Raw genomic sequence first — 20,199 nt, forward strand, 5'->3', positions numbered from 1 at the left:
TTACAGGTCCCATACAGCCCTATCCCTCTTCTTTTCGGGATCTGTGACTCCCTGGAGGCTCCTCAAAGGAAAAAATGATTTGTTTTCTATACATCTTTTCTATGCTAGGAGGGCAATTCTGCTAAGATGGAATCAAACTCAGCCCCCAACCAACTATGGATGTCCCTAATCAATAATGCTCTACCTTTTTATAAATTAACTTATCTGGGAAGAAACTGTCCGAAAAAATTCCATAAAATCTGGGGGGCCTGGATGGAGGCACGAGAGCTGACCCTGGAGTAGGATCAGGCGACCCCTTGTCCCCCCAGGTCCATTGGCTACCAAAGTCTGTGCCGTTTGCCGTTGACCTCTCTCTGGCAAATAGGTACTGAAAAATCTGGTTGACTCCGTGGACCCTGACCGTCCTGGTCCCATCCCCCCCACGGACCTCGCCCCCTCCTTTCTCGGGAATACTACCCGGAAGATATATGACTGCTATAAATATTGTAATCAACTGGCTACCAAACAGAACATTTTATCAAATGTATATCTCTGTATGTTCTTGCACCCGGATCTATTGTTTTTTTTGACTGTCACAAATAAATAAAATCTATGTTAAAAAAAAAAAAGTCCGGACACATCTGACTTACCTTTCCATGCTGTGTGCAATGCATGTGTTGGTTTACAGGTGGTAAGGAGACGTTATATAAATATATATATATATATATATATATATATATATATATATATATATATATATATAGGCCTCCTCACTGCCTGTTTAATGCCACCTAACAGGTAAGTCTAAACTTGGACAATTTTGGAGGCGGTGGCGTGCAATCAGGTGTTATTAAAGCAAAATAAGGTGAAGTGCATCCATGATCCCAATAAAATGCTCCCTATGGGGCTTATTACCGACTTGGATTTCAATATATTTTTTTATGTAGGTTAGGATCTCATGAGACTTCATGATTGGAAAACATTTACCTGTTAGGCGAAGAGTATATTTGGTGTAAATATATATATATATATATATATATATATATATATATATATATATATATTTGTGGCAGAGCGAGGCTCTATCCAGGTTTTGCCAGTTCTCTATGGGGCTCTGTAGTTTGGAGATCCTTCAGAGTCTTGGGTGGGGCGGGATCTCCAACCCTGTGTCCGGGTCTTTTGGATAGCCAGCAGGTCGTGTGCCCGGGTGCACCCAGCCCATATAACGAGGGGATGATGAGAGCAGAGGGTGGAGGATGGTGGAGTGTGAGCAGCGTGCTGCGGTTGTGTGAAGACAGACCTGTGTCTGGAGAGTGGTCTGCCCTGTGGGAGACTGTAGCCCGTGTAAGGGGGGATTCTTTGCCCAGGGACTGGCTGACCACCCTTGAGAGTCGGGAAGACTAAGGAAAACAGTGAGTCCAGGGGGCTGGAAAGAATCAAATCTGTTGAGCAAGCAGAGGACCTGCTGACGAGAGCCAGGTGGCTTGGTATGTTTTCATTTATGAGTGCTGAATGAAGTTAAACCCCTGCGTGAGACTTCTGGATGGACCTTTTTTTTCCCCTTTTAATAAACGTGGGCTACCAGGCCCTTAACCATTAATGCCTGTCTGATGTTGACTCACCGCACCAAAACACATCTATCCACTTGAGCTAAACATCCCGATATCATAAAATATATGTCATATATTTATATAGTATATCACAAAAGTAAGTACACCCCTCAGTGACATTTGTGTAAATCTTTTCTTTTCTCTTTTCATGTGACAACACTGAAGAAATGACACTTGTCTACAATGTAAAGTAGTGAGTGTACAGCTTGTATAACAGTGTAAATTTCCTGTCCCCTCAAAATAGACTGGGCCGCAGGGCAGTATTCCAACATGATAACCACCCCAAACACACCTCCAACACCACCACTGCCTTTCTAAAGAAGCTGAGGGTAAAGGTGATGGACTGGCCAAGCATGTCTCCAGACCTAAACCCTATTGATCATCTGTGGGACATCCTCAGAGGGAAGGTGGAGGAGGGGAAGGTCTCCAACATCCACAAGCTCCGTGATGTCATCATGGGGGAGGGGAAGAGGACTCCAGTGGTGACCTGTGAAGCTCTGCTGACCTCCATGACCAAGAGGGTGAAGGCAGTGCTGGAAAATAATGGCGGCCACACTAAATACTCACACTTTGGGCCCAATTTGGAACTTTTCACTTAGGGGTCTACTGACTTTTGTTGCCAGCGGTTTAGACATTAATGGCTGTGTGTTGAGTTATTTTGAGGGGACAGGAAATTTACACTGTTATACAAGCTGTACACTCACTACTTTACATTGTAGACAAGTGTAATTTCTTCAGTGTTGTCACATGAAAAGATTTACACAAATGTCACTGAGGGGTGTACTTACTTTTGTCAGATACGGTGTGTGTGTGTGTATATATCTCTATGTGTGTGTGTGTGTGTGTGTGTGTGTGTGTGTGTGTGTGTGTGTGTGTGTATATATATATATTTGATTGTGCGTAGCACCCTGGTCCTAAACGAGGCTGCTAGTAAATTTAGTTGGGCTAGATGGTAACTAGCCTGGCTAATTTGTAGTTTAGGGTTTCTCCTAATCTTGTGATTTCTCTATTTTGTCAATAGGTGGCACTGTTACCTTTGGCATTAGGATGATGGATTGCAGTGAATTCAGATTATGAGTGGATATGCTTTTCTCAGTCTATCAGCAGGAGTTTCTTTGGCCGCTGAGGCTGCTGGGAAAGACTATTTGGAGAGAGTCGGGTGATCGGGGTTTTTTCCACCCAGGCCGAAGCCTGGGTGGGTGTGTGTGGAGCAGCAGTCAAGGTGTAGCCCTGAAGCCTGGGGCCTAACCACGTATAAGGGGGCTCGGCCTGAGGGGAGCCTGATCGCTGCCAGGAGGCAAGGGAGAAGTTGCCAGACGGTCAACCAGTCTTGTTGCCGGAGGCAGATGTAAAAGAATGGAGTTCTGAAGGAGTACCAGAGGAGATTCTTCATCAGCCGGGGATGGTGAAAGAGCTGGGAAAGCTTTAGGAGAGAACTCATCCCAGATGTACGGAGGGTAGCTGTGAGTGAAGCTTGAAGCAGAGTACAGCAGGTAGCTGTGAGTGAAGCTTAAAGCGGAGTACAGCAGGTAGCGGGGGCGAAGCTTGAAGCGAAATACAGCAGGTGGGGGGGGGCGAAGCTTGAAGCCAAGTACAGCGGGTAGCTGTGAGTGAAGCTTAAAGCAAGGTACAGCAGGTAGCGGGGGCGAAGCTTGAAGCGGAGTACAGCGGGTAGCATGGGCGAAGCTTGAAGCAGAGTACAGCGGGTAGTGTGGGCGAAGCTTGAAGCAGAGTACAGTGGGTAGCGTGGGCAAAGCTTGAAGCGGAGTACAGGGGGTAGCTGTGAGTGAAGCTTAAAGCGGAGTACAGCGGGTAGCGGGGGCGAAGCTTGAAGTGAAATACAGCAGGTGGGGGGGGGGGGCGAAGCTTGAAGCCGAGTACAGCGGGTAGCTGTGAGTGAAGCTTAAAGCGAGGTACAGCAGGTAGCGGGGGCGGAGCTTGAAGCGGAGTACAGCGGGTAGCGTGGGCAAAGCTTAAAGCGGAGTACAGCGGGTAGCGTGGGCAAAGCTTGAAGCGGAGTACAGCGGGTAGCATGGGCAAAGCTTGAAGCAGAGTACAGTGGGTAGTGTGGGCGAAGCTTGAAGCAGAGTACAGCGGGTAGCTGTAAGTGAAGCTTAAAGCGAGGTACAGCAGGTAGCGTGGGCAAAGCTTGAAGCGGAGTACAGCGGGTAGCGTGGGCAAAGCTTGAAGCGGAGTACAGCGGGTAGCGTGGGCAAAGCTTGAAGCGGAGTACAGCGGGTAGCGCGGGCAAAGCTTGAAGCGGAGTACAGCGGGTAGCGCGGGCAAAGCTTGAAGCGGAGTACAGCGGGTAGCGTGGGCGAAGCATGACGCGGAGTACAGTGGGTAGCGCGGGCAAAGCTTGAAGCGGAGTACAGTGGGTAGCGTGGGCGAAGCTTGAAGCGGAGTACACTGGGTAGCGTGGGCGAAGCATGACACGGAGTACAGCGGGTAGCGTGGGTGAAGCTTGAAGCGGAGTACACTGGGTAGCGTGGGCGAAGCATGACACGGAGTACAGCGGGTAGCGTGGGCGAAGCTTGAAGCGGAGTACAGCGGGTAGCGTGGGCGAAGCCTGAAGCGGAGTACAGCATGTAGCTATACATGAGGCCTCACTTTTTAAGGCTCCAACGTGTCGGCAAAATGATTTCATAATGTAATGAGTTCTTTCCACAATAAAGAAGAACTAAGTGTTGCAATCATTTGTTCTTATTCTTATATATCTCTGAATTGCATGGACAGCACTATAATCCTCTGCACCTTCCTTCCGCAGTGCGTGTAAATCTGTCACATGGAAGCAACCTGCCCAGTCACTTCAACACCCCCCATAACTGACACCCTCCCACCCCCAACGTGCACCCCTGACCAGTAGTATATTTAGGTTTTGGTTCCTCAAATCTCTGTCTCCATCAGCGGAGCCCCTCCTTACATCTGGTGTCCCCATCAGTCCTTGCATCTGGTGCCCCCAAGACATCCAGACTCCCCCCCCCCAAGACATCCAGACTGCCCCCCAAGACATCCAGACTGGCCCCCATCTGACATCCAGAAGTTGCCGTGCGGAAAGAGATTGAGCTGCGGCACCGCCCACCCTCCGCCCCTTCCAATTACAGCTCACAGACACTGGCAGCGGGGCGGGGGGTGGGCGGCGCCACAGAATCTCTATTGTAGCCATCCTCCAAGCCTACTTCTGGTCTTCTTGAAAATGGTGGCCAGCGGAGACATTGTCTCTGCCGGCCACTGACCTTTAGCGGCCCGCAGCGAAAATCGCGAGTAATCAAATTTCCCGGGACATTTTCCGGGAAACTATTAAAACGGGGAAAAGGGTCCAAATCCCGGGAATGTCCCGGGAAATTCGGGACAGTTGGCAACTATGCTATAGTTCTACTTTAACACAAATTTCTGTTAATTTTATGGAGAGGACTAAGAAGATATAACCATGCTAATGGTGCAGCAGAAAACATATGGCACAGTGAGGAAGGTTTGTGGTCCAGGATCATAGGACAGCCAAAATTAGAAGCGGCGCACCCCCCACAGTTGTGGAATTGGGGGGGGGGGGTGCAGAGGAGACTCTGGACTCGGAATGCAGAGGAGGTACTGGGCTGGAGGAGGCTGGGAGAGGCCCTGACCTGGGGGGGGGGGGGGCGGGGGGACTGCAGAGGAGACCCTGGACTTTGGGGATGTAGAAGAGGTAATGGGCAGGGGGCGAGTGCAGGGGAGACCCTGAACTTAGGGGATGTAGAGGAGGAAATGGACTGGGGGGGTGCAGAGGAGTCCCTGGACTTTGGGGATGTAGAAGAGGTAATGGGCTGGGGGGGGGTGCAGAGGAGACCCTGGATTTAGGGGGGATGTAGAGGAGGTAATGGGCTGGGGGGGTGCAGAGGAGACCCTGGACTTAGGGGGGATGTAGAGGAGGTAATGGGCTGGGGGGGTGCAGAGGAGACCCTGGGCTTAGCGGATGTAGAGGAGGTAATGGGCTGGGGGGGTGCAGAGGAGACCCTGGGCTTAGCGGATGTAGAGGAGGTAATGGGCTGGGGGGGGGGGGGGGGGCGGGTTGTAGAGGAGGCCCTGGACTTGAAAAGTGGGGTTGATAAAGGACCTAGATTTGGAGAGCAGGATGCAGAGGAGGCCTTGGACTAGGAAATGGTGGTTGGTGTGGCAAAGGCCCCTGGATAAGGGGGGTACAAGGGAGATACTGGACTAGGTGAGGTGTGTGTGGAGGCCCCATATTAGGAGAGGGGGTGTGTGGTGGCCCCATATTAGGAGAGGGGGAGTGTGGAGGTCCTAGATTAGGAGAGGGGGAGTGTGGAGGTCCCAGGATAGGAGAGGGGGATTGTGGAGGTCCCAGGTTAGGAGATGGGGAGTGTGGAGGTCCCAGGTTAGGAGACGGGGTGTGTGGAGGCCCCAGGTTAGGAGAGGGGGAGTGTGGAGGTCCCAGGTTAGGAGAGGGGGATTGTGGAGGTCCCAGGTTAGGAGATGGGGAGTGTGGAGGTTCCAGGTTAGGAGAGGGGGATCGTGGAGGTCCCAGATTAGGAGAGGGGGATCGTGGAGGTCCCAGATTAGCAGATGGGGAGTGTGGAGGTCCCAGGTTAGGAGACGGGGTGTGTGGAGGCCCCAGGTTAGGAGAGGGGGTGTGTGGAGGTCCCAGGTTAGGAGAGGGGGATTGTGGAGGTCCCAGGTTAGGAGATGGGGAGTGTGGAGGTTCCAGGTTAGGAGAGGGGGATCGTGGAGGTCCCAGATTAGGAGAGGGGGATCGTGGAGGTCCCAGATTAGCAGATGGGGAGTGTGGAGGTCCCAGGTTAGGAGACGGGGTGTGTGGAGGCCCCAGGTTAGGAGAGGGGGAGTGTGGAGGTCCTAGATTAGGAGAGGGGGAGTGTGGAGGTCCTAGATTAGGAGAGGGGGAGTGTGGAGGCCCCAGGTTAGGAGAGGGGGAGTGTGGAGGTCCCAGGTTAGGAGAGGGGGATTGTGGAGGTCCCAGGTTAGGAGATGGGGAGTGTGGAGGTTCCAGGTTAGGAGAGGGGGATCGTGGAGGTCCCAGATTAGGAGAGGGGGATCGTGGAGGTCCCAGATTAGCAGATGGGGAGTGTGGAGGTCCCAGGTTAGGAGACGGGGTGTGTGGAGGCCCTAGATTAGGAGAGGGGGAGTGTGGAGGTCCTAGATTAGGAGAGGGGGAGTGTGGAGGCCCCAGGTTAGGAGATGGGGAGTGTGGAGGCCCCAGATTAGGCGACGGGGTGTGTGGAGATCCCAGGTTAGAAGAGGGGGTGTGTGGAGGTCCCAGGTTAGGAGAGGGGGTGTGTGGAGGAGAGGGGGTGTGTGGAGGTCCCAGGTTAGGAGAGGGGGAGTGTGGAGGCCCCAGGTTAGGAGAGGGGGTGTGTGGAGGTCCCAGGTTAGGAGACGGGGTGTGTGGAGGAGAGGGGGAGTGTGGAGGTCCCAGGTTAGGAGAGGGGGAGTGTGGAGGCCCCAGGTTAGGAGATGGGGAGTGTGGAGGCCCCAGATTAGGCGACGGGGTGTGTGGAGATCCCAGGTTAGAAGAGGGGGTGTGTGGAGGTCCCAGATTAGGAGAGGGGGAGTGTGGAGGTTCCAGGTTAGGAGAGGGGGTGTGTGGAGGTCCCAGGTTAGGAGAGGGGGAGTGTGGAGGCCCCAGGTTAGGAGATGGGGAGTGTGGAGGCCCCAGATTAGGCGACGGGGTGTGTGGAGATCCCAGGTTAGAAGAGGGGGTGTGTGGAGGTCCCAGGTTAGGAGAGGGGGTGTGTGGAGGAGAGGGGGTGTGTGGAGGTCCCAGGTTAGGAGAGGGGGAGTGTGGAGGCCCCAGGTTAGGAGAGGGGGTGTGTGGAGGTCCCAGGTTAGGAGACGGGGTGTGTGGAGGAGAGGGGGAGTGTGGAGGTCCCAGGTTAGGAGAGGGGGAGTGTGGAGGCCCCAGGTTAGGAGATGGGGAGTGTGGAGGCCCCAGATTAGGCGACGGGGTGTGTGGAGATCCCAGGTTAGAAGAGGGGGTGTGTGGAGGTCCCAGATTAGGAGAGGGGGAGTGTGGAGGTTCCAGGTTAGGAGAGGGGGTGTGTGGAGGTCCCAGGTTAGGAGAGGGGGAGTGTGGAGGCCCCAGGTTAGGAGAGGGGGAGTGTGGAGGTCCTAGATTAGGAGAGGGGGAGTGTGGAGGTCCTAGATTAGGAAAGGGGGAGTGTGGAGGTCCCAGGTTAGGAGAGGGGGAGTGTGGAGGTCCTAGATTAGAAGATTGGGAGTGTGGAGGTCCTAGATTAGGAGAGGGGGATCGTGGAGGTCCCAGATTAGGAGATGGGGTGTGTGGAGGTCCCAGGTTAGAAGAGGGGGAGTGTGGAGGTCCCAGGTTAGGAGAGGGGGAGTGTGGAGGTCCCAGGTTAGAAGAGGGGGTGTGTGGAGGTCCCAGGTTAGGAGAGGGGGTGTGTGGAGGTCCCAGGTTAGAAGAGGGGGAGTGTGGAGGTCCTAGATTAGGAGAAGGGGTGTGTGGAGGTTCCAGGTTAGGAGAGGGGGAGTGTTGAGGTCCCAGGTTAGGAGAGGGGGAGTGTGGAGGTCCCAGGTTAGGAGAGGGGGAGTGTGGAGGTCCCAGGTTAGGAGATGGGGAGTGTGGAGGTCCTAGATTAGGAGATGGGGAGTGTGGAGGTTCCAAGTTAGGAGAGGGGGAGTGTGGAGGTCCCAGGTTAGGAGAGGGGGTGTGTGGAGGTCCCAGGTTAGGAGATGGGGAGTGTGGAGGTCCTAGATTAGGAGATGGGGAGTGTGGAGGTCCTAGATTAGGAGATGGGGAGTGTGGAGGTCCTAGATTAGGAGATGGGGAGTGTGGAGGTTCCAAGTTAGGAGAGGGGGAGTGTGGAGGTCCCAGGTTAGGAGACGGAGTGTGTGGGGCCCCAGGTTAGGAGAGGGGGAGTGTGGAGGTTCCAGGTTAGGAGATGGGGTGTGTGGGGGTCCCAGGTTAGGAGACGGAGTGTGTGGGGCCCCAGGTTAGGAGAGGGGGAGTGTGGAGGTTCCAGGTTAGGAGATGGGGTGTGTGGAGGCCCCAGGTTAGGAGAGGGAGTGTGTGGAGGTCCTAGATTAGGAGAGGGGGATCGTGGAGGTCCCAGATTAGGAGATGGGGTATGTGGAGGTCCCAGGTTAGAAGAGGGGGAGTGTGGAGGTTCCAGGTTAGGAGAGGGGGAGTGTGGAGGTCCTAGATTAGGAGAGGGGGTGTGTGGAGGTTCCAAGTTAGGAGATGGGGAGTGTGGAGGTTCCAGGTTAGGAGAGGGAATGTGTGGAGGTCCCAGGTTAGGAGAGGGGGAGTGTGGAGGTCCCAGGTTAGGAGAGGGGGATCGTGGAGGTCCCAGATTAGGAGATGGGGTGTGTGGAGGTCCCAGGTTAGAAGAGGGGGAGTGTGGAGGTCCCAGGTTAAGAGAGGGGGAGTGTGGAGGTCCCAGGTTAGGAGAGGGGGAGTGTGGAGGTTCCAGGTTAGGAGAGGGGGTGTGTGGAGGTTCCAGGTTAGAAGAGGGGGTGTGTGGAGGTCCCAGGTTAGGAGATGGGGAGTGTGGAGGTCCTAGATTAGGAGATGGGGAGTGTGGAGGTCCTATATTAGGAGAGGGGGTGTGTGGAGGTTCCAAGTTAGGAGAGGGGGAGTGTGGAGGTTCCAGGTTAGGAGAGGGAATGTGTGGAGGTCCCTGGTTAGGAGAGGGGGTGTGTGGGGGTCCCAGGTTAGGAGACGGAGTGTGTGGGGCCCCAGGTTAGGAGAGGGGGAGTGTGGAGGTTCCAGGTTAGGAGAGGGGGTGTGTGGAGGCCCCAGGTTAGGAGAGGGGGAGTGTGGAGGTCCCAGGTTAGGAGAGGGGGTGTGTGGAGGCCCCAGGTTAGGAGAGGGAGTGTGTGGAGGTCCTAGATTAGGAGAGGGGGATCGTGGAGGTCCCAGATTAGGAGATGGGGTGTGTGGAGGTCCCAGGTTAGAAGAGGGGGAGTGTGGAGGTCCTAGATTAGGAGAGGGGGTGTGTGGAGGTTCCAAGTTAGGAGATGGGGAGTGTGGAGGTCCTAGATTAGGAGAGGGGGTGTGTGGAGGTTCCAAGTTAGGAGAGGGGGAGTGTGGAGGTCCCTGGTTAGAAGAGGGGGAGTGTGGAGGTCCCAGGTTAGGAGACGGAGTGTGTGGAGGCCCCAGGTTAGGAGAGGGGGAGTGTGGAGGTTCCAGGTTAGGAGAGGGGGAGTGTGGAGGTTCCAGGTTAGGAGAGGGGGAGTGTGGAGGTCCCTGGTTAGGAGACGGAGTGTGTGGAGGCCCCAGGTTAGGAGAGGGGGAGTGTGGAGGTTCCAGGTTAGGAGAGGGGGAGTGTGGAGGTTCCAGGTTAGGAGAGGGGGATCGTGGAGGTTCCAGGTTAGGAGATGGGGTGTGTGGAGGCCCCAGGTTAGGAGAGGGAGTGTGTGGAGGTCCTAGATTAGGAGAGGGGGATCGTGGAGGTCCCAGATTAGGAGATGGGGTGTGTGAAGGTCCCAGGTTAGAAGAGGGGGAGTGTGGAGGTTCCAGGTTAGGAGAGGGGGAGTGTGGAGGTCCCAGATTAAGAGAGGGGGAGTGTGGAGGTCCCAGGTTAGGAGAGGGGGAGTGTGGAGGTCCCAGGTTAGGAGAGGGGGAGTGTGGAGGTTCCAGGTTAGGAGAGGGGGTGTGTGGAGGTTCCAGGTTAGGAGAGGGGGTGTGTGGAGGTCCCAGATTAAGAGAGGGGGAGTGTGGAGGTCCCAGGTTAGGAGACGGAGTGTGTGGAGGCCCCAGGTTAGAAGAGGGGGAGTGTGGAGGTTCCAGGTTAGGAGAGGGGGTGTGTGGAGGTCCCAGATTAAGAGAGGGGGAGTGTGGAGGTCCCAGGTTAGGAGACGGAGTGTGTGGAGGCCCCAGGTTAGGAGAGGGGGAGTGTGGAGGTTCCAGGTTAGGAGAGGGGGTGTGTGGAGGTCCCAGGTTAGGAGAGGGGGAGTGTGGAGGCCCCAGGTTAGGAGAGGGGGTGTGTGGGGGTCCCAGATTAGGAGAGGGGAAGTGTGGAGGTTCCAGGTTAGGAGAGGGGGACCGTGGAGGTCCCAGATTAGGAGACGGGGAGTGTGGAGGTTCCAGGTTAGGAGAGGGGGAGTGTGGAGGTCCCAGATTAGGAGAGGGGGATCGTGGAGGTCCCAGATTAGGAGAGGGGGACCGTGGAGGTCCCAGATTAGGAGACGGGGAGTGTGGAGGTTCCAGGTTAGGAGAGGGGGAGTGTGGAGGTCCCAGATTAGGAGACGGGGAGTGTGGAGGTTCCAGGTTAGGAGACGGAGTGTGTGGAGGTCCCAGATTAGGAGAGGGGAAGTGTGGAGGTTCCAGGTTAGGAGAGGGGGATCGTGGAGGTCCCAGATTAGGAGAGGGGAACCGTGGAGGTCCCAGATTAGGAGACGGGGAGTGTGGAGGTCCCAGGTTAGGAGAGGGGGAGTGTGGAGGTCCCAGATTAGGAGAGGGGGATCGTGGAGGTCCCAGATTAGGAGATGGGGTGTGTGGAGGTCCCAGGTTAGAAGAGGGGGAGTGTGAAGGTTCCAGGTTAGGAGAGGGGGAGTGTGGAGGTCCCAGGTTAGGAGAGGGGGTGTGTGGAGGCCCCAGGTTAGAAGAGGGGGAGTGTGGAGGCCCCAGGTTAGAAGAGGGGGAGTGTGGAGGTCCCAGGTTAGGAGAGGGGGTGTGTGGAGGTCCCAGATTAAGAGAGGGGGAGTGTGGAGGTCCCAGGTTAGGAGATGGGGAGTGTGGAGGTCCTAGATTAGGAGAGGGGGAGTGTGGAGGTCCCAGGTTAGGAGATGGGGAGTGTGAAGGTCCTAGATTAGGAGAGGGGGAGTGTGGAGGTCCTAGATTAGAAGATTGGGAGTGTGGAGGTCCTAGATTAGGAGAGGGGGATCGTGGAGGTCCCAGATTAGGAGATGGGGTGTGTGGAGGTCCCAGGTTAGAAGAGGGGGAGTGTGGAGGTCCCAGGTTAGGAGAGGGGGTGTGTGTAGGTCCCAGGTTAGGAGAGGGGGAGTGTGGAGGTTCCAGGTTAGGAGAGGGGGAGTGTGGAGGTCCCAGGTTAGGAGAGGGGGAGTGTGGAGGTCCCAGGTTAGGAGAGGGGGAGTGTGGAGGTCCCAGGTTAGGAGAGGGGGAGTGTGGAGGTCCCAGGTTAGGAGAGGGGGAGTGTGGAGGTCCCAGGTTAGGAGAGGGGGAGTGTGGAGGCCCCAGGTTAGGAGAGGGGGAGTGTGGAGGTCCCAGGTTAGGAGAGGGGGTGTGTGGAGGCCCCAGGTTAGGAGAGGGGGAGTGTGGAGGTTCCAGGTTAGGAGACGGAGTGTGTGGAGGTCCCAGATTAGGAGACGGGGAGTGTGGAGGTCCCAGATTAGGAGAGGGGGTGTGTGGAGGTCCCAGATTAGGAGACGGGGAGTGTGGAGGCCCCAGATTAGGAGAGGGGGTGTGTGGAGGTCCCAGATTAAGAGAGGGGGAGTGTGGAGGTCCCAGGTTAGGAGACGGGGAGTGTGGAGGTCCCAGATTAGGAGAGGGGGTGTGTGGAGGTCCCAGATTAGGAGACGGGGAGTGTGGAGGCCCCAGATTAGGAGAGGGGGTGTGTGGAGGTTCCAGATTAAGAGAGGGGGAGTGTGGAGGTCCCAGGTTAGGAGACGGAGTGTGTGGAGGTCCCAGATTAGGAGAGGGGAAGTGTGGAGGTTCCAGGTTAGGAGAGGGGGATCGTGGAGGTCCCAGATTAGGAGAGGGGGACCGTGGAGGTCCCAGATTAGGAGACGGGGAGTGTGGAGGTTCCAGGTTAGGAGAGGGGGAGTGTGGAGGTCCCAGATTAGGAGATGGGGTGTGTGGAGGCCCCAGGTTAGGAGAGGGGGTGTGTGGAGGTCCCAGGTTGGGAGAGGGGGAGTGTGGAGGTCCCAGGTTAGGAGAGGGGGAGTGTGGAGGTTCCAGGTTAGGAGAGGGGGTGTGTGGAGGTCCCAGGTTTGGAGAGGGGGAGTGTGGAGGTCCCAGGTTAGGAGAGGGGGAGTGTGGAGGTTCCAGGTTAGGAGAGGGGGAGTGTGGAGGTCCCAGGTTAGGAGAGGGGGTGTGTGGAGGCCCCAGGTTAGGAGAGGGGGAGTGTGGAGGCCCCAGGTTAGGAGAGGGGGTGTGTGGAGGTTCCAGGTTAGGAGAGGGGGTGTGTGGAGGTTCCAGGTTAGAAGAGGGGGAGTGTGGAGGTCCCAGGTTAGGAGAGGAGGAGTGTGGAGGTCCCAGGTTAGGAGAGGGGGAGTGTGGAGGCCCCAGGTTAGGAGAGGGGGTGTGTGGAGGTCCCAGGTTAGGAGAGGGGGAGTGTGGAGGTTCCAGGTTAGGAGAGGGGGAGTGTGGAGGTCCCAGGTTAGGAGAGGGGGAGTGTGGAGGTTCCAGGTTAGGAGAGGGGGAGTGTGGAGGTCCCAGGTTAGGAGAGGGGGAGTGTGGAGGCCCCAGGTTAGGAGAGGGGGAGTGTGGAGGTCCCAGGTTAGGAGAGGGGGTGTGTGGAGGTCCCAGATTAGGAGACGGGGAGTGTGGAGGCCCCAGATTAGAAGAGGGGGTGTGTGGAGGCCACAGATTAGGAGAGGGGGAGTGTGGAGGTCCCAGATTAGGAGATGGGGTGTGTGGAGGCCCCAGGTTAGGAGAGGGGGATCGTGGAGGTCCCAGGTTAGGAGAGGGGGAGTGTGGAGGTCCCAGGTTAGGAGAGGGGGTGTGTGGAGGCCCCAGGTTAGGAGAGGGGGATCGTGGAGGTCCCAGGTTAGGAGAGGGGGAGTGTGGAGGCCCCAGGTTAGGAGACGGGGTGTGTGGAGGTCCCAGGTTAGGAGAGGGGGAGTGTAGAGGCCCCAGGTTAGGAGAGGGGGAGTGTGGAGGTCCCAGGTTAGGAGAGGGGGTGTGTGGAGGTCCCAGGTTAGGAGAGGGGGAGTGTGGAGGTCCCAGGTTAGGAGAGGGGGAGTGTGGAGGTCCCAGATTAGGAGACGGGGAGTGTGGAGGTCCCAGATTAGGAGACGGGGAGTGTGGAGGCCCCAGATTAGGAGACTGGGTGTGTGGAGGCCACAGATTAGGAGAGGGGGAGTGTGGAGGTCCCAGGTTAGGAGAGGGGGAGTGTGGAGGTCCCAGATTAGGAGATGGGGTGTGTGGAGGCCCCAGGTTAGGAGACGGGGTGTGTGGAGGTCCCAGGTTAGGAGAGGGGGATCGTGGAGGTCCCAGGTTAGGAGAGGGGGAGTGTGGAGGTCCCAGGTTAGGAGAGGGGGAGTGTAGAGGCCCTAGGTTAGGAGAGGGGGAGTGTGGAGGTCCCAGGTTAGGAGATGGGGAGTGTGGAGGTCCCAGATTAGGAGAGGGGGAGTGTGGAGGTCCTAGATTAGGAGAGGGGGTGTGTGGAGGTCCCAGGTTAGGAGAGGGGGAGTGTGGAGGTCCCAGGTTAGGAGATGGGGAGTGTGGAGGTCCCAGATTAGGAGAGGGGGAGTGTGGAGGTCCCAGGTTAGGAGAGGGGGAGTGTGGAGGTCCCAGGTTAGGAGATGGGGAGTGTGGAGGTCCCAGGTTAGGAGATGGGGAGTGTGGAGGTCCTAGATTAGGAGAGGGGGAGTGTGGAGGTCCCAGGTTAGGAGAGGGGGAGTGTGGAGGTTCCAGGTTAGGAGAGGGGGAGTGTGGAGGTTCCAGGTTAGGAGAGGGGGAGTGTGGAGGTTCCAGGTTAGGAGAGGAGGATCATGGAGACCCTCTGGACTAGGAAAGGGGGTGCCTGAAGGACCTTCCAGCTTCAGAGCCTGGATGAAGGAAGACCCTGCCTGAGTTCACAACATAAATGGGGACATTTACAAATTGTCACAAGTAACGGCAAGCAGAAGCGGAGAGATCATGTGATGGATTTCTTGTAGGAGAAGTACAGTCTGAGCCGGTTTAGTTGAACTTCTCCTGTTGATCACATCAGTGCAGATTCACAGCGAATCTGTCGCTGAGACCACTTTTCTCTGAAAGCAGACCGCCCGCTGAAGAAGAGGATAATGGGCTTAGCAAGCTGCTGCCATAACAACGATATCCCTCTTCAAAGTACCGCCGCATAGCGACGGCGGGCGGCCCGCAAGGGGTGATATCACTTCAGGGTTAGCTGTGTGTAGTAAAGTAAATGCAATAAAACCGGTTTATTTTATTAAAATGAATGTAGTGAGGTTTGTACTGTCTGTTAAAGTGGCTTTAAACCCTTACAGAGCACTTTGACCTACAGGGGAGCCTAGATTAAAGCTTATCTGGAGGTCCAAGAAATATCTCCTAAACGGTTTAGGAGATATTTACTAAAAGACAGTCACAGCTGTCTACAGCACATGCACCATAGACATCGACACGCAGGCGCACTATCACTGTTAGCAGCATGCCGCTGCTAACGGCAATATGCCATTAGTGGCGGCTCCCATGCGCATGCGCGGGAGTGACGTCATCGCTACTCCGGCGCTGTGAGTGGCCAGAGCAGCAATATCCGGAAGAAGATGGAGGCTCTGGACTTCAGGGGACAGCGGTGACATCGCTGGCTCCTGTGTCAGGTAAGTGACACATAATGGACTACTATGCAATGCGATGCGATGCGATGCACAGTAGCCCGTTATGCTTTACCTTTGCAGGGAGACAAAGTAGTAGCAACACCCATCAGGGTTTACGTTCTCTTTAAAGTCATTAAAGCATATGGCTTTATAAGCCCCTCCCACTGTTGATGCAATCTGACCACACCCAGGGTTTTGGGCGTGGCGCTGCTATATTGCCACATACTATTTTTCTTTGGTGGGGGGAGGGCCAGGCTCGGGTGCCGGGCAGGGGGGGGGAGGCCAGGCTCGGGTGCCGGAAGTGCATGAGCTACGCCATTGGTCGCTGTAACAGGATTATTGGTACCACAAACCTGAGTCTAGGAGGTTGATTTGCTAAAGACAAATGGGCTGTTCTAAGGGAATTTTGCCTTAGCTTAGGGAATGAGATGAAGCTCCATTGACTTGCATTATCCTGCCTAAGATACTTTTTATTTTTCCTTATCTGGGATTGGGTGTTCTTTGCAAAGTGAATGTTCTCCACATTCCCTAAGTTAAAGGGGAACTCGACTAAAAAATTATCACATAAAAAATATAATACATCCAATTGGGACATCCTATTGTATTTGAATGTTATTAAAAATTCCCTTTTCCTTTCCACTTTGCAGGTGCGGCAGCTGATTGATAATTATAAAGTCCCTCCCATTCACTCCGCACATGGACACAGAGAAACAAACAGCGATCTCTTCACAATTACAAAAGGTAGGAATCTGCTACAACGTTTGTTATAATCCCTGCACAGAGATCACCCCGAGGGGGAGGGGTTATCCTACCCAAAAGGGGAGTTACTCTTTAATGAGAAAATTCCCTTTGAGCCTAATTACCATTAATAAACCATCCCGTATTCACTGACATCTCCCGATCTCTTATGATCCGTCCTTAAAGCGGAGTTCCTCCCAAAAATGGAACTTCCGCTTTGAGTGCCGGTGACCCCGTGACACGGCACATTTGGCATGTCATTTTTTTTGGGGGGGGGGGGGGGAGCGGGCACCCAGTTTTTACACGCACCCAGCTCCCACTTCCTCCCCTGGTGCCACGGCAACAGAAGTTCACCTCTCCCCCTCCCTCCCTGCAATCTTCTGGGACCTGTAGATTACCCGGCCAATCACATCACGCAGCGCGGCTCGCGCATGCGCAGTGTGCACCCAGTTGTGATGCCCACAGATAGAATCCCGGCACAGCGGAGAGTAGCGGCGCTTCCTTCACTCGCATCGCTGGGCCTGAGTGTCTGAGCATTACAATTCAGCAGCTACACTTATTGTTATGTGACTTTTAATTGGGTGGAGCTCCCCTTTAAAGGGCAATTGCGTATAATGAGATATTTCCTGCACAGACCCCTCCCCTAATTATGGGAACCGCGGCGTTCCTCGGTGTGGACACAACACGGTGCCAAGAAGAGCTACTTCTTCAGAAATGAGTGTCTGCAGCAAGCCGATCGTTTCATTGTATGGAGCCCGTCCTCCCCTACAGCCCCCGATCTCCGTCACAAGAATCTCTGACGCCTCCTAGAACCGCAGCCAGCGTGGAAAGTAGAAGTGGACATTTCCCCTTTCAGTTCAGGAAATAACAAGCCTCTGACTCTGCAGGTTTCCTGTTTGGTAAAGTTTTCTCATGGCAAATAAACCCATACAGCAAAATATGACACCCGGCCCCCCAAAGGTGCCGCTATTATTTCCGGCCCCCAGTTCCCTGAGACCACGACTCTGTACGTCCCTGGTGCCCAACCTGCGGCCCTTTGGTATATGACACCCGGCCCCCCCAAAGGTGCTGCTATTATCTCCGGCCCCCCAAGTTCCCTGAGACCACGACTCTGTACGTCCCTCATGCCCAACCTGCGGCCCTTTGGTATATGACACCCGGCCCCCCATAGGTGGTGCTATTATCTCCGGGCCCCTGGTTCCCAGAGACCACGACTCTGTACGTCCCTCGTGCCCAACCTGTGGCCCTTTGGTATATGACACCCGGCCCCCCATAGGTGGTGCTATTATCTCCGGGCCCCTGGTTCCCAGAGACCACGACTCTGTACGTCCCTCGTGCCCAACCTGTGGCCCTTTGGTATATGACACCCGGCCCCCCATAGGTGGTGCTATTATCTCCGGGCCCCTGGTTCCCAGAGACCACGACTCTGTACGTCCCTCGTGCCCAACCTGTGGCCCTTTGGTATATGACACCCGGCCCCCCATAGGTGGTGCTATTATCTCCGGGCCCCTGGTTCCCAGAGACCATTGCTCTGTACATCCCTCATGCCCAACCTGTGGCCCTTTGGTATATGACACCCGGCCCCCCATAGGTGGTGCTTTTTTCTCTGGCCCCTGGTTCCCAGAGACCACGACTCTGTACGTCCCTCGTGCCCAACCTGTGGCCCTTTGGTATATGACACCCGGCCCCCCATAGGTGGTGCTATTTTCTCTGGCCCCTGGTTCCCAGAGACCACGACTCTGTACATCCCTGGTGCTCAACCTGTGGCCCTTTGGTATATGACACCCGGCCCCCCCAAAGGTGCTGCTATTATCTCCGGCCCCCCAAGTTCCCAGAGACCACGACTCTGTACATCCCTCATGCCCAACCTGCGGCCCTTTGGTATAGGACACCCGGCCCCCCCATAGGTGGTGCTATTTTCTCTGGCCCCTGGTTTCCAGAGACCATGACTCTGTACATCCCTCGTGCCCAACCTGTGGCCCTTTGGTATATGACACCCGGCCCCCCCAAAGGTGCTGCTATTATCTCCGGCCCCCCAAGTTCCCAGAGACCATGGCTCTGTACATCCCTCATGCCCAACCTGTGGCCCTTTGGTATATGACACCCGGCCCCCCATAGGTGGTGCTTTTTTCTCTGGCCCCTGGTTCCCAGAGACCACGACTCTGTACGTCCCTCGTGCCCAACCTGTGGCCCTTTGGTATAGGACACCCGGCCCCCCATAGGTGGTGCTATTATCTCCGGCCCCCCAAGTTCCCAGAGACCATGGCTCTGTACATCCCTCATGCCCAACCTGTGGCCCTTTGGTATATGACACCCGGCCCCCCATAGGTGGTGCTTTTTTCTCTGGCCCCTGGTTCCCAGAGACCACGACTCTGTACGTCCCTCGTGCCCAACCTGTGGCCCTTTGGTATATGACACCCGGCCCCCCCAAAGGTGCTGCTATTATCTCCGGCCCCCCAAGTTCCCAGAGACCACGACTCTGTACATCCCTCATGCCCAACCTGCGGCCCTTTGGTATAGGACACCCGGCCCCCCCATAGGTGGTGCTATTTTCTCTGGCCCCTGGTTTCCAGAGACCATGACTCTGTACATCCCTCGTGCCCAACCTGTGGCCCTTTGGTATATGACACCCGGCCCCCCCAAAGGTGCTGCTATTATCTCCGGCCCCCCAAGTTCCCAGAGACCATGGCTCTGTACATCCCTCATGCCCAACCTGTGGCCCTTTGGTATATGACACCCGGCCCCCCATAGGTGGTGCTTTTTTCTCTGGCCCCTGGTTCCCAGAGACCACGACTCTGTATGTCCCTCGTGCCCAACCTGTGGCCCTTTGGTATAGGACACCCGGCCCCCCATAGGTGGTGCTATTATCTCCGGCCCCCCAAGTTCCCAGAGACCATGGCTCTGTACATCCCTCATGCCCAACCTGTGGCCCTTTGGTATATGACACCCGGCCCCCCATAGGTGGTGCTTTTTTCTCTGGCCCCTGGTTCCCAGAGACCACGACTCTGTACGTCCCTCGTGCCCAACCTGTGGCCCTTTGGTATATGACACCCGGCCCCCCATAGGTGGTGCTATTTTCTCTGGCCCCTGGTTCCCAGAGACCACGACTCTGTACATCCCTGGTGCTCAACCTGTGGCCCTTTGGTATATGACACCCGGCCCCCCCAAAGGTGCTGCTATTATCTCCGGCCCCCCAAGTTCCCAGAGACCACGACTCTGTACATCCCTCATGCCCAACCTGTGCCCCTTTGGTATGTAGCACCCTGAAGTTTAGTCAGGGAGCTCCTCACAAATTTTCTTGCCAGGAGAAGTTATCCTGGTTGATTTGTTAGGGATCTATTGATTTCTCCCTAAGTTTGGCCTTATTGCACTTTTCTCTTCTACCACTAGGTGGCCGGGTACTTGGTGGTACTAGATATGAGAAGGGCAACCCAAGGTCAGGTTATGGGTATATGGGGTATCTCAGCCAATGGGCTCCCTGCTTGGAGAGCCTATATATTCAGGTGGAGTCGGGTCATCTATGTTCTATGCCACCCGGACGGCTGTCTGGGTGGACGTGTGTTGTGTTGCCCCGGGGCTGCTAGACCAGAGATTGGGCTTATACCGGGCACATCTGGCTGCCAGGCTGTCTGAGGGCCTATCCAGAAGTAAGAGAGCAGCACAGGGTTGGGATTGTGACTTGCAGTCCAACCAGAAGTGACGGTTCTGCCAGCTGGAGAACCTGTGGTGGTCGGAGGTAGAGGGGAAGCTGTTGCCCGTAAGGGACCATCCACCTTATTACCAGGAACCTCAATGAGTGATTGAAGCAAGTTCTAGAGCAGTGTTCTCACCAACCCGGGACAGTGGAGAATCGGGAAACTTCAGCAGGTGCCAAGCCAGGGACCCAACCAGCAGAGGTGGCACAGAGCAGTCTTGTGTGCCAAGGCAGAGACCGAGCATGCCAGTGGGGTGAAGCTTGAGAAGTATCCGGAGTGCCAAGCTCTGGACCCAGCAGAGAGGTGAGGGTGACGCTTGAGACAAGCACATCGTTCTTGGGGTCACCGCATCGTCATGGCACCCTATGACAAGCACATTGTTCTTGGAGTCACCGCATCATCGTGGCACCGTATGACAAGCAGGTCGTTCTTGGGGTCACCGTATCATCGTGGCACCCTATGACAAGCACGTCGTTCTTGGGGTCACCGCATCATCGTGGCACCCTATGACAAGCACATCGTTCTTGGGGTCACCGCATCATCGTGGCACCCTATGACAAGCACATCGTTCTTGGGGTCACCGCATCATCGTGGCACCCTATGACAAGCACATCGTTCTTGGGGTCACCGCATCATCGTGGCACCCTATGACAAGCACATCGTTCTTGGGGTCACCGCATCATTGTGGCACCCCATGACAAGCACAT

At 55.7% G+C, this 20,199-nt stretch overlaps 1 protein-coding gene and 1 long non-coding RNA gene across 9 annotated transcripts in view; one reads left to right on the forward strand and one right to left on the reverse strand.

The window, feature by feature from the left end:
• LOC143956924 (uncharacterized) overlaps positions 1-15,801 on the forward strand; it is a 114,067-nt gene extending 98,266 nt beyond the window's left edge. The window contains exon 3 of the long non-coding RNA XR_013269989.1: positions 15,707-15,801. This is a non-coding gene — a long non-coding RNA (uncharacterized LOC143956924). The remainder of the gene's footprint in view (positions 1-15,706) is intronic.
• The window catches only part of LOC143956921 (tumor necrosis factor receptor superfamily member 1B-like), a 120,851-nt gene that overhangs the window by 49,900 nt on the left and 50,752 nt on the right, over positions 1-20,199 (reverse strand). The window lies entirely within an intron of this gene.

Source organism: Lithobates pipiens, unplaced genomic scaffold (genome assembly GCF_037356315.1).
Source record: "Lithobates pipiens isolate NorthernLeopardFrog02 unplaced genomic scaffold, aLitPip1_a1.2 Scaffold_47, whole genome shotgun sequence".
Lineage (NCBI taxonomy): Eukaryota > Metazoa > Chordata > Amphibia > Anura > Ranidae > Lithobates > Lithobates pipiens.